At 38.9% G+C, this 18,524-nt stretch overlaps 1 protein-coding gene across 2 annotated transcripts in view; it reads left to right on the forward strand.

Moving 5' to 3' along the window:
* Window positions 1-18,524, forward strand: part of GPR63 (G protein-coupled receptor 63) — a 57,034-nt gene that overhangs the window by 19,693 nt on the left and 18,817 nt on the right. The window contains exon 1 of one of the 2 annotated variants that reach the window (XM_066358852.1): window positions 13,798-13,864. The exons of the other annotated variant lie outside the window; for it this stretch is intronic. The gene's annotated coding sequence lies outside the window, so the exon portion shown is untranslated. Of the gene's footprint in view, window positions 1-13,797; window positions 13,865-18,524 lie in introns of those variants that run through there. 2 annotated transcript variants of the gene reach the window in all.

Below are 18,524 nucleotides of genomic sequence, written 5' to 3' on the forward strand. Positions count from 1 at the left end.
GGTGCACAGCTCTAGAATTCATCATCTGGACATTGCGTTCTGTGTCACCATCCTAAGTCAGGTCTCCCTCATCCCCATCATGACCCGCTCCACCGCCCTCCTCCTCCCCACCCTCTGTTCCCTCCTGCAGTCCCCCACTGCTGTCTGTGTCAGAAAGTTCTTTTGCTTTGCTTAATCTCTTCACTTTTTCACTCATATATATAAAAAAATATATATATATCTTAAATATATACAGTATATACTTTAAAAAGCCATAAATATATAGATATGGCTTTTGTATTCGCAGGTTATTTGTGTTCTCTGGTAATCCCATTAAGGTGTTTTAATTTCATATTCTATGAAAGTTTTATTAAACCATAAAAGATGTATCTGGTTGATGTGGGGAGGTAAGGTGGTAGGATGGAGAGTTTTATACACTGTTTTATGCCAAGACATGATGTTTGAACCATCTCGGGTAGTGACATTGCCCCAATGTGTAGTAAGAAAGAGGAGACACATCGCCATTTGTTTTTAGTAGACAGGTAGCATGCCATTGAATCTCCCATAGCTAGTATAGCCCCTGGCTCGTTGCTGACGTCCCATCCGTCTTTGTTGGCTGGAGCTTTCAGGGCAGTCACAGTCAGCTGCGAAAGGCGTTATTATGAAAAACTAGTAAGCTATTGTACAGTGCATCTGGACACATAGGAATAAACTGGGCATGGGAGTAGTGGAAGGAATATGGAGACTTCTACCATGTTTGAATAACTGAAAGAACAAAGAAGCTGCATCTCTCTTGTTCTGAAAAAAGACTTGAAAGTCACTTTTCTGAAATGCAGCAGATGCTAGAGTGGAGACGGTCAGAGGAAGACTAATGTATGTCAAGATCACAGTGTGGAATCTTGAAGTGAGGAACAGGTTTCAGTTCAGTTTGGAGTGGGATATAGAAAACAGTCATTTTCAGGGTGATGGGGTAGAATCCTCAGGGTCACTGGGATGCTGGTGTTGTGAAGGACATGGTTTTCTTTTCTGGCTACACTGAACCATGGGCTCATGTTGACCGAGCATTGTGTGTCAGGACTTTACATTTGCCATCTCATTTAACCCTTACAGCAGCTTTCTGATGGGGAACTAAGAGAGTGAGTGAGTCACTTGTCCAATGGCACACAGTTTGTAAATAGCAACCAGGTGCCCTGGCCACTGCTGAGGTGGACACAGTGGATGTCTGGAGGAAGAGCATGGCCGTGCTCAGCAGAAAGTGTACTGTGGTCCCGACTGACTTTTTATTTCCTTTAAAGGACACGCCAGCCCTGGCCGCATGGCTCGGTTGGTTGGAGCATCGTCAGGAAGCACAGAGGGGCATGTGCAGGGGCAGCTCTGTCACTGAAATCAATAAATAAGAAGTAAAAAAATGGGACATGCCAAAGTTACCTGTGGTAGCAGGCAATGGGGAAGAGAGTTTCAGCATTTTTAGAAGAAAACACCAGCATGCTGGTAGAAATCTTTAGATTTTATTAAATTAACTTATTTAAGGCCTTGGAAACTTTCATTGTGCTAACTTTATGACTAATAAAGAAAAATTGAATGTCTAATCCTCCTGGAGCTAGGCATCCGGGATCAAATGGGTTACAGAGTTGCTAATGGGAACAGGTCTCAAAAGTGAGACGGAGAGCTGGGTTGTACCCAGAAAGTCAGATGACTCTGCAGCTGGATTTAAAAAGTAAAAAAAAAACAAACAAAAAACTTGATGACTACAGGAAAAAAAAAAAATGAAGATTTTTTTTTTTTTTTTAAATTTTAATGAATCCCAGGGGATGTTTGTGGGAACCAGAAAGGTGATCTAGAAATTAATATGAAAAGGTAGGTACTGTCTTTTAGATTAGTAGGTACATAATTGGAGGAAATATTGGGTACTTTTAAAAGTAGTGACGAGATAGATACATTACCATATTTAAAATTTATACTTTTCGGGATAGCAAAATTATATTCTATTCATGTCTCTAATGCCCTTTGCCGATGAGAATATATTTCTTGCATAATAATAATAGTAACACTTGCCTAAAGGATGAGGTACATCCGCCCGCCGCCGGTTTCCACATTTTTAAGTATTTATTGTGTTCTGTTCTACCCATGGGCAACAGGCATGATGAAGTAGGCAGGAAAATATTTATTTTGCTTTTTTAATGTTTTCCAGTGAGTAGATTTTTTTTAAAAAAGGTCTATGTCTTATAATCATTGGAAAGATATGTTAACATAGATTTATAATATATTAAAATGTTCTTCAAGAAGACTTTCTTGAATATAAAAAAACTACTCAATTTACAAGATTTGGGAAATATAGAAAAGCAAAAATGTATCACCAATAATTGTACTGGTCAGAAACATCTTTTACTATTTTGATGTGTTTCCTCCCAATCCCTTAAAAAAAGTTGAAAAACATAGACAAAGCGTACTGAATATATAGCTCTGTAGTCTGTTTTCTTCACTCAACATGCTCGTATAGTATTTTCTTGTGACATGGCTCTTCAAAAATATCTATAATGGCTATAAAACATTCTATTATATAAATCACATAATTCATTCAATGTTTCCTTAATGTGAACCTTAAAGTTGGTTCCAAATTCTTGCTATCATGTACATGAAATTTTTTAACAGCTTTATTGACAGCTATTTAATATAGTGTAAAACTCAGCCATTTCAAGTGATTTCACTAAGTAATGCAGCCATTCCCATAATCAATTTAGTAACATTTTCTTCCCTTCATAAGATCCCTAAGCATATTTATAGTTAATCCCCCTTCTATCCCTAGTCCCAGGCAACCACTAATCTATTTTCTGTCTATATACCATTGCCTTTTCTGAACATTTCATTTCATCTGAGTAGAATTATGTGTGTGTTTTTGTGATGGGTTTTTCTTTTTTTGCTAACCATATTTTTGAGGTTCATTCATGACATAGCATGTATCTGTACTCTATTTCTTTTTATTGCCGAACAGAATTTTATAGAAGAGGTATACTGTGTATATCCATTTACCAGTTGATGGGCATTTAGATTGTTTCCAGCTTTGTGCTCTTAAGAATAATGCTGTTGTGAATATTCATGTGGATATATTATGTGGACATACATTTTCATTACTCTTGGGTCGACACCTATTGCTGAATTTTATGTTTAACTATTTGAGAAACTTACAGACTGTTTTCCAAACTAGTTTCCAAACTGGTCTTGCCAGCAATACATGAGTTTCTATTTCTCCATATCCTCACCAACATTTGTTACTTTCTATCTGATTCATTATAGCTATTCTAGTGGGTGAACAATATTTCATTGTGGTTTTTATATGCATTTCCCTAATGACAGTGACAGTGAACTTCTTTTCATATGCTTATTAGACATTTGCATATCTTTATTGAAATACCTATTCATATCTTTGTCTACCTTATGATTTGGTTTCAATACTATTAAGTTATAAGTGTTCTTTGCTAATTCTGGATACAGGTCTTTGATATATTGTTTTGCAAATATTTTCAGTCTGTTGCTTGGCTTTTTAATTTTCTTAATTAGATCATCTGCAGTACAAAACTTTAGAATTTTGATGAGGTCCATTTTGTCAGGTTTTTCTTCTATAGACTTTCCTTTTGGTGTCAGATCTATGAATCCTTTGCCTCACTCATTGTCTGGAAGATTTTGTGTATAGTATTTTCATCACTTGAACTTTTAAAAGATATTTAAAAATATTTCTTAAAGATGGATCTTGAGAAGTAAAAATTCTACATATTTGTAATATATTTATTTTTAATAAGGTTTTCTGAAGTATACAGCTCACAAAAATTAGGCGATATTTCAAAATGAATATGAAGCGATAAATAAGCATTTGATTTCTTTTTATTAAACAAGAACATCAGGAAAGCCAACAAGTCAAAGAAAGTTGTTTGATTATTCCACTGAGATGCAAAACCAACTTTTATTTCATTGGTGAAAATGCACTCTACAAAAGACTAAAAGTACTGAAGTATCTGCAAATTCCCTGATTCCCTAATTTTTGTGAGCAGTATATTATACCAGAGAGGAAGATGTACAAATCATAAGGGCAAAGGTCAGTGAAATACGAAAAAGTGAAAACAGGTGTAACTATTGCACAGATCAAGAGACTATCACCAGCATGTCAGGTGCCCCTCAGAACCTTGCAGTAGCCTTTTCTATCATGACTACTACTCTTCCCCAGAGGTAACCAATAATTACTAACACTCTAGTTTAATATTGCCGGTTTTTGAATTTTATAAATGAAATAATATTATGTATACATTTTCGTGTCTGTGTCTTTGCTCAGTATTATATTTGTGAGACTTATCTATGTGGTGTGTTGCAGTAGTTTGTTCATTTTCATGTCTGTTTAGGATTTCCTCATAGGAATGTATTACATTTATTTATCAATTTTACTATTGATGGACATTTTTGATTTTTTGGTATTTGGCTGTTTTTAATGGCGCTGCTAGGAGAATATGCTTGTACTTGACTTTTGGTTACAAGTGTGAGCGTTTCTGTTCAGTGTATATTCAGGAGCGGGGTTGCTGGGTTGTACAGAACAGGCATAGCTACAAACGTACCATACATGTCACACTGTGTTCTACATACAGTTACCAGTTTCAACTCCCAGTAGAAATGTATGAAAGTTTCATTTGCACCCTATCCTGACAGCACTGTTTTCTGTCTTTTTCATTTTAACCCTACTGTTGGATTTGTGTCTTACTGTGATGAGTAATAAGGGAGAGCACCTTTGCACTTTTTTGGTGCACGTGTGCACGTGTGTGTGTATTTGGATATCTTCAGTTTGTGAAGATTTTGTTCAGTTTCTTTGCTCATCTTTCACTGCCTTTGTGTTTTTCTAATAATTTATTGGCATTTAAATATATATCTGTATCTATTCAGGATATGAGTCTGTTGTCATTTATGCGATTGCAAGTGTTTCTATCATTTGGCTTGCCTTTTCATTCTCATAATGATGCCTTTTGGTCAACTTATTAATCTTTCCTTTATATAGCTAATGCTTTTGATGTTTTTTTGTCTTAAAAATAAACTTGATTTGGAAACTTAATTAAGATTAGGAAACTCACATTTGAGCTAATTGGAGGCCAGTGTTTGGTTGTTATGAGGGCTCTCAGCTTCCTGTTCATGCCCATTTTAAGAGTGAAGTCCTTCCGAAGCTGTTTCTCCCTTGCACCGCTGAACCCTGAACTCTAGCTTCCAGCCCCCACCCCCAAGGCTGATAGACTCTGCTCAGCTTCTCAGCCTCCCAGCTGCCTTTCTTCCTCAACTCTAAGCTCTCAGCTGCCACTTCTCAGACTTTCAGCTTCTCAGCTGCCTCGAGAAAACTTGAGCTGGCATTTTAGAATTGGCTCCTGCCTCCGAGCTACCTCACTTTTCCACACTTCCTTGTCTCTGAGATTGTGGTCTCTCAGGTTCTCATTGCTTTGGGAGCTCTTAAATGCCTTCACAGAGGGGTTTTTTTTGTTTGTTTTTTGTTTTTTTGTATTTTTCTGAAGCTGGAAACGGGGAGAGACAGTCAGACAGACTCCCGCATGCGCCCGACTGGGATCCACCCGGCACGCCCACCAGGGGGCTACGCTCTGCCCACCAGGGGGCGATGCTCTGCCCCTCTGGGGCGTCGCTCTGTTGCGACCAGAGCCACTCTAGCGCCTGGGGCAGAGGCCAAGGAGCCATCCCCAGCGCCCGGGCCATCTTTGCTCCAATGGAGCCTCGGCTGCAGGAGGGGAAGAGAGAGACAGAGAGGAAGGAGAGGGGGAGGGGTGGAGAAGCAGATTGGTGCTTCTCCTGTGTGCCCTGGCCGGGAATCAAACCCGGGACTTCTGCACGCCAGGCCGACGCTCTACCACTGAGCCAACCGGCCAGGGCCCACAGAGGGTTTTTAAAAGAAGTATCCAGCTTTTTCTGTTGTTATTTGTGGGAGCATTGGTCTGCCACAGACTTGTCTTTTTTTATTTTTTTCCTGGTTAAGGAATTCCCTAGGAATGTTTCTGAAGGCTGTCGATAAAGCTTGTTAAATTACTGTGAAGTTGCCTATTAGTGGAGTGCTAGAATGATTTTCATCTTTTTTAAACCTTTGAAAATTTGCAAGGCAAAAAATAACATTGTGATTTTCTTTTTCTTTTAGTGAGAGTCAATACTAGTTCAAATGATCATTGGTCTCTGGCATCTTCTTTTTATGATTTATCTATAATTCTTTCTTATTTTTCATTGATTTTTAAGAACTGTGTAATATTGGCTGTAATGATAAGTAAGAACTGGTGCATCTGAAGATAAAGGATTATTACCTTAACGAACTTAAAAACTTTTGAAGGCCAGGGTTATACCTCCTTTTCTTTGGTATTCGTTCTTGGTATCTGGTGCACAGTATAGTTCATGCTAGCATGAGGCAGATTGCATTAGAAACTAATGCAGAGATGGGAGCAGTAAGCTCATGAAGATGTCTCCTGTGGCATGCTATATTCAGTGATTAATCACTATAAAAATTTCTTTAGTTATTGCTTTATATCATTTCATTGAAGAGCATGACCTCAAATCTAAGAGGCATCCCATTTTTGAGCTAATATCTTTCTCAAATCTACCCAAATCATTACTTTAGTATCAACTTTTTTCTTGGTGGTTATGTATCACATTTGTGGGGGCGGGTATCTATGTGATAAATCTCTGAGAAAAAGGGGAATTGAATATCTTACCTTTCTCATCTGAAGTTAAATTAATGTTATTCCCAGAAATATCATATAACGCTCAATAGTAGCCGTCTCAGTTGCCTTTTGAAGGATTTTAAGTGTAAGAGATGTTTAGATGAACTCCAGAGTTCTAAAGCATGCACATAAGAATTTTAAAAATCTAAAGCATTTTTCATTCACATAGTTTATCCAACTCTAACCAGCTGTTTGGATTTCTAGAAATTATACAGACAGTTTAATTTTTAGTGAACATTATAAAAATAGTGCCTGAGGATGAGGGATAGTGGAATTGTCCTTAACACATTAGGCATACTTTGTTCTTTCTTTGTTCTTTTAATTGTGAAAGTGTAATTTTACTCCCAGAAATGTCCTTGTTTTAGTCACTGCTTTACCTTTTTTTTTTTTTTTTTTGTCATTTCATCAACTCTGCATAAAAAAATCTGCACTTATGCTGCCTCTAGCCCTCAGGGAATGGTGTTCTGAAGAAAAGACTGAAACCTTGGGGGAAGGCTGGTCTAAAAATAAAATCTTCAAGGTTATAGACCAGGGGTGTGGGCCAGATCTAGGACAGCGTTTTTTATGTCGCAGATTGTTATATTAAATGAAGTGAAAGTCCCTTTTTCTTTCCTTAGGTGATGAGGGCGGCAGCAAAACATTTTGAAAAGAATGGAGACTTTGCAGTCAGGCTGTCCTGGGTTCCAGTTCCAGTTCTAGGTCCCCACCAGCTGTGATTGGAGGCACCTGAGTTATGATCTGAGCCTCGGTTTATTTGTCTTCAAATGGGGGAAATAACTTCTGCCTTTGGGGTGGTTTAGCAGGATTAGCAATAATATAAGCCAGGTTCTGATATGTGGTGGGTATTTAAGAAATAGTAGCTATGATTGCATATCTTTTTTCTCATTATGGAGGAAGTCTTTTTTTTCTAAGATGATACTTCACAGCTAGGGCAAATTCTAGTTCTGCTATATATTAGCTGTGTGACCTTGGGCAAATTATCTCGTTTCTTTGTAGCTCAACTTTCTTATCTATAAATGAGGATAGTTATGGTGCCCATCTTCAAATGCTATTACAAATGCTAATATTTGTAAAGTACCAGAATAATGTCTGGCTAATACGTAAGCACTTAGGTTAGTATTAGTATTAGTATTTGATGTATAGAAGTAAACATTCAAAGCCAATGTTACTTGCTTATTGTCATTAATGAAGGTTATATGATTAGAGCTGGAGCTAGAGGTGACATTACTGCATGATGAATGAAGGCTCGTGGGTAAGAGAAACAGGCACAAAGAAGTTTGGTGAAGTAAAAACTGACAACTCACACTGGCACATTCACATGGCTGCTTTTGATCAGTAGAAATATCAGAGTGGTAGAAATACTTTTAGCTCATTTCTATGAGAACCTGTAGAGCAGTGTTCTCAAAGTGTACGCCAGGGCACACTGGTGCGCCCTAGAAGATTTCCAGGTGCTCCCTATGGTATTCCAGAGAAATATGTGCCAGTTGGGGACCAAAAAACCAACAGGGTTTTTAGAATTTAGATTTTTGGGGGACAGAGGTGTTGGGATTTGGCTATAAGCTGACAGTCTTCCCAGCCCCCACCTCACTTGCCTGATTAGGTTGTGAAAGACTGTTAAGCTGTGTGTTAGGCTGGATTGTTTACACTACCCCCCATGTTCCCCAGAAAGACGGGAGGCAAGTTTCTTCTATCCTTTGTTTGGTGTAAAGTTAAGATGATATGTATGGTGGGGGTTTTGGATTGATGATTAAACATAAGGAATTGTCTCTTGAAGCCTTTTGGATTTCTATAAAAGAAGAATATGTGACAATATCTAAAAAAGCTTTGAACATTTCAACATACTATTTATGTGAATTAGGATTTTTCTACCCTCAACACAATTAAGAGTAAAAAGAGAGGAATTTTCTAATGTATTGACAAAGAAATGAGAGTTTGCCTTTTAAATGTAAGCCCAAACATTGAAGAAATTGCTAGGACACATCAGGCTCACGTTTCTCATAAATACAAGAATGAAAAAACTTAACACATTCGCGCTGGGACCTGCCAAATTTACTAAATCTTACTAAGAATGTACCTATAGGTCCTGGCTGGTTGGCTCAGCGGTAGAGCGTCGGCCTGGAGTACGGGGGACCCGGGTTCAATTCCCGGCCAGGGCACATAGGAGAAGTGCCCATTGGCTTCTCCACCCCCCCTCCTTCCTCTCTGTCTCTCTCTTCCCCTCCCACAGCCAAAGCTCCATTGGAGCAAAGATGGCCTGGGCGCTGGGGATGGCTCCTTGGCCTCTGCCCCAGGCACTAGAGTGGCTCTGGTCGCGGCAGAGCGACGCCCCGGAGGGGCAGAGCATCGCCCCCTGGTGGGCAGAGCGTCGCCCCTGGTGGGCGTGCCAGGTGGATCCCAGTCGGGCGCATGCGGGAGTCTGTCTGACTATCTCTCCCCGTTTCCAGCTTCAGAAAAATACAAAAAAAAAAAAAAAAAAAAAAGAGAGAGAGAGAAAAAAAGAATGTACCTATACATATAAAAAAAGATAACTCAGAAACATTGACTCGTAAAGACACATGCAGCCCCATGTTCATTGCAGCATTGTTCACAGTGGCCAGGACATGGAAACAACCAAAAAGCCCATCAATAGATGACTGGATAAAGAAGATGTGGCACATATACACTATGGAATACTACTCAGCCATAAGAAATGATGACATCGGATCATTTATAGCAAAATGGTGGGATCTTGACAACATTATACGGAGTGAAATAAGTAAATCAGAAAAAACCAGGAACTGCATTATTCCATACGTAGATGGGACATAAAAGTGAGACCAAGAGACATTGATAAGAGTGTGGTGGTTACAGGGGGAGGGGGGAGAGGGAGAGGGAAGGGGGAGGGGGAGGGGCACAAAGAGAACTAGATAGAGGGTGACAGGACAATCTGACTTTGGGTGATGGGTATGCAACATAATTGAATGACAAGATAAAATGGACATGTTATCTTTGAATATATGTATCTTGATTTACTGATGTCACCCCATTAAAAAAAATTTTTTTTGTCATTTTTAAAAATTTTTAACTCTTTTTATATGAATTATAAAAAGCATAACTCAAAAAAAATGTAACAAAATTTTTTTTTAATGTCAGAATAAATTTAATTTTGTTGTATTTATTTCATTTAATTACCATAAAAGCATGCTTGGACTTTATATATTTTTCTTTAATATTTGACTTAATTATTATAACATTTTTCAGAAATTTGTATATAGTGCGCCTACAATTATTTGTAGGATTTTTTTTTTTTGTATTTTTCTGAAGTTGGAAACGGGGAGGCAGTCAGACAGACTCCCGCATGCGCCCGACCGGGATCCACCCGGCACGCCCACCAGGGGGTGATGCTCTGCCCATCTGGGGTGTTGCTCTGTCGCAACCAGAGCCATTCTAGCGCCTGAGGCAGAGGCCATGGAGCCATCCTTAGTGCTCGGGCCAACTTTGCTCCAATGGAGCCTTGGCTGCGGGAGAGGAAGAGAGAGACAGAGAGGAAGGAGAGGGGGAGGGGTGGAGAAGCAGACGGGTGCTTCTCCTGTGTGCCCTAGCCAGGAATTGAACCCAGGACTCCTGCACGCAGGCTGATGCTCTACCACTGAGCCAACCGGCCAGGGCCATTTTTGTAGGATTTTAAATGTGCCCTGACTTCAAAAAGTTTGAGAACCACTGCTGTGGAGAAAGAAATATTCTCACAAGAATGGTTTGTTGCTGTGTTCTCCAATGTCAGGAGGGACCAAAGGGGAAAGGGGCATGATTTGGGCAAAAATTACTTCCATGCAGCACTGAACAGGCATGACACTCAACAATACCATACATTTTCTCCTTTGGTTCACACACACGCGTGCACACACAAGATTCAGAGATAATATTGGAGGTTGAACAAGCCTACAAATTATTTTCTGAGTCCCATTGAATATCATTATGCATAAAATGTTTTGATTTTTTCGTTTTCTTTGAATGACCATAAATAATATCAGAGATGTCTTCTTCTTTGTTGAACTTTTATAATTTTTTTGTTATGTTCTATATTTTGGGTGGTGCCAATCTTCACATAAGGGTTTGTTTTAATAAGAATTTAATCTGGTAGATTCATGTAATGTTCGTATGTTGCCGTCCTTAATGGCCGACCCTTATGTTAAAAAAGCCGTAGTTACTGCTCAGAAATCAGTGTGAGACTAGAAGGCATCTTAAACCTAAAACAAACCTGTACGGGAGACTCAAGAATGTTTGCATGCCTCTACAATGAGAACCAATACGCTTTTTATGGAAGAGTGATTTTCTCTTCCTCTCAAATATTACAGAAATTTTTTAAAAGAAAAAGAATAAAAAGAGTTCAGTAATTTCTCAGCATGAACATTGAGAATCCTGTTATGACTGAGGATTTTTGGAAAGTTCAACACAGCTTGTTTTCTGCAGATTTCTATTGGCCGTAATAGAATTTTAAAGTTAAAGGACAATTCAAAATGGTGTCTAAGTGCAATGAATGGAGAAGGTGGAATGAATGGTTAAGCTAAGGCCCAAACTTATACTGTTTTTCTCTATCTGAAACCCTACCCTGTAGAATAGAGCAGCCTGGCATTTTACCCCTTGATTGAAAACTAGAGACCTCTTTTATCAAGAAATCAAGAAAATTGGGGGATAATTGGAGCTGATGAGGAGAGTGCATGTGCCCACATGCAGCCCTTGCCTTCTTGATATTTGAGGGCCCACTCTTGCTTACTCTGAAGTAAAGCCTGTCTTTTGACAAATCCAATATCTCCATACCTAGAACTCCCTGCCACTTACATTATCATAGGAGAGACTATCAGAAAATCAGAAACAGATGGCAGCCATAGAGGAAAAAGCCACTGTCCTTTACTCAGAAGTATCCCCAAGATATATGACAAAACACAAACAGTATATCACAAAAGAGTGATAAAACAAACAGAACAGATATCTCTGGAAGAAACCGATTAATGAAGGAATAGAGAATGTTTTAAAGGAAAACTTCAGGGGGGTTTTAGGAAAATGATATCTGGAGAATAACAGGATGTAGTAAAATAGAAACGATCAAAGAATAAGAAAAAGCTTTTGAAAATCAGGCACGTGTTTGCTGAAATTAAAATAATTCAATGGAAAATTTGAAAGATGACAAGGTAATTTTTGAGAACACAGTGCAAAAGGGAGGCAGGAAACTTGAAAGAAGGACAAAAAGACAGGCTCAGTCAAGTTGGTCTGATGTTTAAATACTTGGCATTCCAGAACATACAACAAAGTAAATGAAGAGTTGAAAATATCAAATAAATAATAGATAGATGATCCTTTTGTGGGAAATAATCCAAATTTTCAGACTGATGAGTTTGAAAGCCCAGCAAAATGGATGAAGACAACTTGAAATTCAGACCAATTCTTAGGAAATTTAAGAACATTCTGTGTAGCCTGACCAGGCAGTGGCACAGTAGATAGAGTGTCGGACTGGGATGAAGAAGGACCCAGGTTCGAGACCCCGAGGTCGCCAGCTTGAGCGCGGTTCATCTGGTTTGAGCAAAAGCTCACCAGCTTGGACCCAAGGTTGCTGGCTCGAGCAAGGGGTTACTTGGTCTGCTGAAGGCCCGCGGTCAAGGCACATATGAGAAAGCAATCAATGAACAACTAAGGTGTCGCAATGAAAAACTAATGATTGATGCTTCTCATCTCTCTCCATTCCTGTCTGTCTGTTCCTATCTATCCCTCTCTCTGACTCTCTCTCTGTCTCTGTAAAAAAAAAAAAGAAAGAAAGAACATTCAGTGTAAAGGAAAGTTCCTAAATGCTTGTAGAGGTAAAAGAGGTAAAAGGTTGTCAAGTTCTCATTAGTCTTGGAGCACTTTGCTTTCTGGTACAATAAGGTACTTCAGCCTCATCTCATACTTTTGCTATCCCAGACCTAGAGCCAGCCATTTTTCTAAGGAGCTTTGGGTTTTTTAATGGTGTTTAGAAATCAGGACCTGGATGCTTATCTTATCTGAGTATGGCTTCTAGACCCCTTCAGTGCATAGAGCTAGTGGGGAGGGGATATAAATGTATCTATCTATGCTTTATGCTATGATGCATGCAAAATAGTTTTACCCAATATCAGTATCATCAACAAATATACTAAGCAGGGTTCAGAGTTCCTTTGCAAGACTTTTTTTTTTGTCTTTAGAATGTGGGTCAATTTAAAGGCATGCAATCAGAGTAACATGCTTAGAAAATGAGATCTTTATTGTGGTTATGAATTTGATATGTAGGTTTAGGTTCATTTATTTTTATATGTATTTAATTTTGAGTATTTATGTTCTTACCCCTTTAATATTAAGTTTTGAATATGTAAAATATTTAAATAGCTCAAAAGTCACAATTATGTAAAAATATACTGAGTAGCCTTCCTAACGTTGATCTCTTTTCCATCTCAAGAACCTCTACTCCCCCTTTTTTATCTATTTTTTTTTGCAGAAATAAGCAAATACCTAAATATATTTGTTTGTTCTTTATTTTACAAAGATAGCTTATTGTATACACTATTTTGCACTTTGCTTTTATCACTTTACAGTACGTCTGAAAATCCCTATCAGTTTACTGAAATTATTAATCTTTTTGGCAGCTCCATAGTATTCTGTTGTGCGACTGTGTGAAATTTATTGTTTCCTTTCTGTGGTCAGCAAACTCATTAGTCAATAGCCAAATATCAACAGTACAACGATTGATATTTCTTTTGAGAGCCAAATGTTTTAAACTTAAACTACATAGGTAGGTACATTCCTTATCCAGGTAATGCCCTCATGTGGTATTTTGTGGAAGAGCCACACTCAAGGGGCCAAAGAGCCGCATGTGGCTCGCGAGCTGCAGTTTAGATGAACAGTTAGGTTGTTTTCAGCATTTTGCTATTATAAGCAATATTGCAATGAGTAATCTAGTTGTTTTGTATTTGTGGAGGTATTTCTTTAGGGTAAATTTTTGGAACTATGATTACTGGGTCAAATGCATATAAGGTTTTGTTAGATATTGCCAACTTTCCCTTCAGCAGGTTGTGTCATTTTGCACTCCTACAGGTAATATATGGAGTTGGCTAACAGATATCAATCTCGAGGATGTTAAATTTTTTGCCATCTAATAGGTGAGTAATAGTATCTCTGAGTTTATTTGCCTTTCTTTTTTTCAGAGTAAAGTTGAGCATCTCTGCTTATGTTTGAGGGCCATTTATGTTCCTTGTGTAAACTCTCTGTGTCTTTTGCCCATTTTTCTTCTTTTTAGTTTATGTAGATACTCCTTTTATAAACTTTCTTACTGATGTGCAACATTCTTATACAAGAAAGTACACAAAGATTGTCTACCTCAATGAAATTTTAAGGTGCACTCAGGTAACCATTACAAGTCAGAGACCATTACCGTTTCCAGAAACTTTTCCTGAGCCTTCTCTCATTGCTACCCCCTCCGTAACAAAGCCAGCCCCTATTCTGACCTTATTGCCATGGGTTAGTTTTTCCTCCTTGGGAACTTCATATGAAGTGAAACTGTACGCTATGCCTGGTTACTTCTGTTAAACATAGTATTTTTGTTGTCTGTAGTTGTAGTTGTTATGATTGGACATTTTTTGAAGGATGAATATACCAAACTTATTTAATCTTCCATTTTTAATGAACTTTGGGGTTGTTTTTGGTCTTTTACCTAGGAACTTCCTTGTACATGGTGTGTGTGTGTGTGTGTGTGTGTGTGTGTATATTTATATATATTTATATATTTATTATATATATATTTATTATATATATATTTATATGTTATATATATATATATATACACACACATACACCAAAGTGTGTATACACACACACACACTTCTGTGTATGTTCAGCTTTAGCAGTACATCCAAGCAGAAGTGGTTACACCGAGCAGTACTCCCACTGGCACATTACAAAGGTTCTAACTGCTCTAATTCCTCAGCAGCACCTGGATTGTCATTTTCTCTTGAATTTTAGCTGGTCTAATGGGTGTGTAGTGTTATTTTATTGTAGTTTTAACTTGTATTTTGCTAATTTCAAAAAAAATATATTGATCACTTTTTTATATGCTAATTGTATATTTATATAGCCTGTTTTATGAAAGGTCTATAAATATTTTGCTCGTTTAAGGAAAACCCTGGTTTGTCTATTTTTTATTACTGACTTGTAGAAGTTCTCTGTGAATTCAGTATAAAAGTCCTTTGTAATTATCTTCTCTCTGGGGATTGTCTTTTTACTCTTAGTTATGACATTTGATGATCAGAGGTTGTTAATTTTAATGAAATACTATTTAACCATATTTTCCCTGAGTTTATTTTTTGAGTCTAGGTTGGTGATTTTCAACCATTTTCATCTCATGGCGCACATAAACTAATTACTAAAATTCTGCGGCACATCAAAAACATTTTTATTGTCAGTCAGACCAAAAAATAGGTAAAATTTTGATTCTTTCACACTGGGTGTCTGTCATTTTTTTAATTTGACCAGCTAAGAGGAAAGAGGTCCTTGCCCCTGGCTGAACAGTCGGGTATTGCGTGTTTTAAAAATTCTTGTGGCACCCGGTGTGCCTCTTGCAGTGCACTGGTTACTTATTGCTGGTCTACATAATACATTTTTTCTTACCTAAGATCCTGGTATTACTCTCCAACATTACCTTCTAGATCAGGCGTCCCCAAACTACGGCCCTCGGGCCGCTTGCGGCTCCCTGAGGCCATTTATCCGACCTCCACCGCACTTCCGGAAAGGGCACCTCTTTCATTGGTGGTCAGTGAGAGGAGCACTGTATGTGGCGGCCCTCCAACGGTCTGAGGGACAGTGAACTGGCCCCCTGTGTATAAAGTTTGGGGACCCTTGTTCTAGATCTTTGATATTATCCATCTGAATTTAATTTTTACATATCATGTGAGTTAGGAGTCAAGGCTCCTTTCTTTTCTTATGGATATTTAATTGATTCAGCACCATTTACTGAAACATTCTTCCTTTCCTCCATTGAACTGCAGTGACACCTTTGTTGTAAATCTGGTGACAATATATGTTTGGGTCTATTTCTAAACTGCCTATTATCTTCAGTTACTCTTTTTATTTTATTTTCTTAATTCATTTTACAGAGAGGAGAGAGGAAGGTGTGTGGAGGAGCAGGAAGCATCAACTCCCATATGTGCCTTGATCAGGCAAGCCCCAGGGTTTTGAACCCAGTTACTCTTTTTTTTTTTTTTTTTTAACAGAGACAGAGAGAGAGGGATAGATAGGGACAGACAGACAGGAACGGAGAGAGATGAGAAGCATCAATCATCAGTTTTTTGTTGCGACGCCTTAGTTGTTCATTGATTGCTTTCTCATATGTGCCTTGACTGTGTGTCTTCAGCAGATCTAGTAACCCCTTACTCGAGCCAGCGACCTTGGGTCCAACTGGTGAGCTTTGCTCAAACCAGATGAGCCTACGCTCAAACTGGCAACCTCAGGTTATCTAACCTGGGTCCTCCGCATCCCAGTCTGATGCTGTATCCACTGCGCCACTGCCTGGTCAGGCCAAGTTACTCTTTTTAATAACAGATACAATGTAAAGTTTCAGGGCAAAGCTCCCATCTTTTCATATGAGCAAAATATTGACATATGAAACAACCTGGATGACTCTCCAGACAATTCTACTGAGTGAAAAAAAATCAGTCCCAAAAATGACGTGCTGAATGATTCCATTCATTTTACATCCTTGAAATGACACCATTACAGACACAGAGACTAGGCTCGTGGAGGCAGTGGTCAGGGGTGACCGTGGGGCTGTGGAGGCCTGGGGCTGTGACTGGGAAGAGGCAGCGGGAGAGGCTTGTGGTGTGGAACTGTCCTTGCTGTTGACTGGATCGGTTCGACACCTTGTTTGTGATATGTGCAAGCAACCTGGGAAACTGAATAAATGGATCTCTGTATGATTTCTTAAAACTTCATGTAAATTTATAATTATCTCAAAATAAAAAGTTTACTTGAAAGGTACATGTTACTTGATTTGGTGTCTGGTTGAGATTCTGGTATAAATATAGATGTTATTCTAAATACTGGAGAGGGTATTTTTAAATTAGAGCAAAATGCAGCATTAGTGGTTTTAAAAATGAATTTAATATGTCCACTCATAAATTTTTGATAATTTGCGAAGACTCAATTCATTAATTAGAAGCTATTTGTATTTTCTAGGGTTTTAACTCAGCTAGGAACCAGTGAGGCCAAGGGAAAAAAAATAAGTGAGAAGGCATTTTTTCTCTGACAGTGCTTCCTGTACATTTCTCCAATTTCTGAATATTTGAGTTATACTGTATACTTAAACACTTCTGAAATATAGGATATAGCATAGTACGCAATTTAATTTTTATGGAATTTGGAAAACACATTAAAGCAGGGGTCTCAAACTCAACTCAGCATGTGGGCCGCAGAGCAAGATCACAGCCATTCGGCGGGCCGCACTAGGTCTACAAAAGGCAACTGTTATGCAACACTTTTCTCACTGCAGTTGAAAACAAAAAAAAAATCAGTACAACAAGCACAATCGTACCTGCAGTTTACTCAGTGTCACAAAACGACCAGAAACTGTAGTTCGCATCACAACTGCTGTTAACTAAGCTAATATCTATCTAGGATGCTAGAGAAATGAAAAATACAAGTAGGCCCCTAGGCTTACTTAATTTTATCCAAAATATTTTGAACTTCGTGGATTAGTCTGCGGGCCGCACAAAATTGTTCAGCGGGCCGCGAGTTTGAGACCCCTGCATTAAAGCATCTAGCACTTTAGGAATTGGTAACTATTATTATATGTTTATAGCAGTGCAGAGTTTAGCTTATTTAACCTCACTTTACACCTCAGCAGCCCTGGGAGAAAGCCCTGTTCCCAGAGCACGGATCTAGAACGGGGCTCCACATCCTCACGGCTCCATCCCCACTTCTAGCCTGTGAGTGAGTCATGAGTGTGCTTCCTGATTTACTGGGAAGGTGAAGGGCAGGCATGGTCTCTCCACTTTCCTCTGGTTAGAACAGCATTAAATGTGTAAGTAGAGCTACAGAGATTTGGCAACTGAAAACAGCTGAACCAGACACCTAGATCTGTACCTTGGAATCCCCTCAGGATCTTTTAAAAATGCAGATTCTGATGGAGTAGCTCTGGAGCCTGGTATTCTGCATGTTGAGCAAGCTCCCAAGTGATGCAGATACTTCTGGTCCTCAGACCACCCTTCGAGTAGCAAGTTCCTAGATAATATTGCAGATCTGTGACTTTTTCATATGGCATTCCAAACACTAGGAACAAGACAGCAACTGGCTTTGTATTAAAAGCTGATTCTTTCATTCAAATCAGAGCATGAGTGTGAATGATGGGAGATGAAAGAAACAGGAAAAGAAGGAGGTAAGAGGAACAGATAGTGCCACAGAGAAGTCCCGAGAGTGTCGGCCTGCCTGTGCTGCAGGGAGTCCCAGTGCTAGTGGGGGTGAGAATGGAGGCTGAAGACTCTTGAAGCAAAAGGAACATTCAAAGCTGATGTTGAAATAGCTCTTCTGGGTTGATGGAGGCTGGGGCAGAATACCCATGCTCCTCTCAGCCTGAGCCAAAGCACAGGCTTCGGGAACCTCCTGGAAATGTGTTTATAAGTGTGGGCTTCACATACAGTTCTGTAACGCCCAGGGACAACCGTGCGTTCCGTTAAGAAGAGCACACCATTTAGAACCTGTCTTGCTGCAGTCTTGGGAGCTGTCAAGATGTACAGTAGCAGACCAGTTACGGAGCCCTGCATGCTGCACGTC

This window comes from Saccopteryx leptura, chromosome 1 (genome assembly GCF_036850995.1).
Source record: "Saccopteryx leptura isolate mSacLep1 chromosome 1, mSacLep1_pri_phased_curated, whole genome shotgun sequence".
NCBI classification, from domain to species: Eukaryota; Metazoa; Chordata; class Mammalia; order Chiroptera; family Emballonuridae; genus Saccopteryx; species Saccopteryx leptura.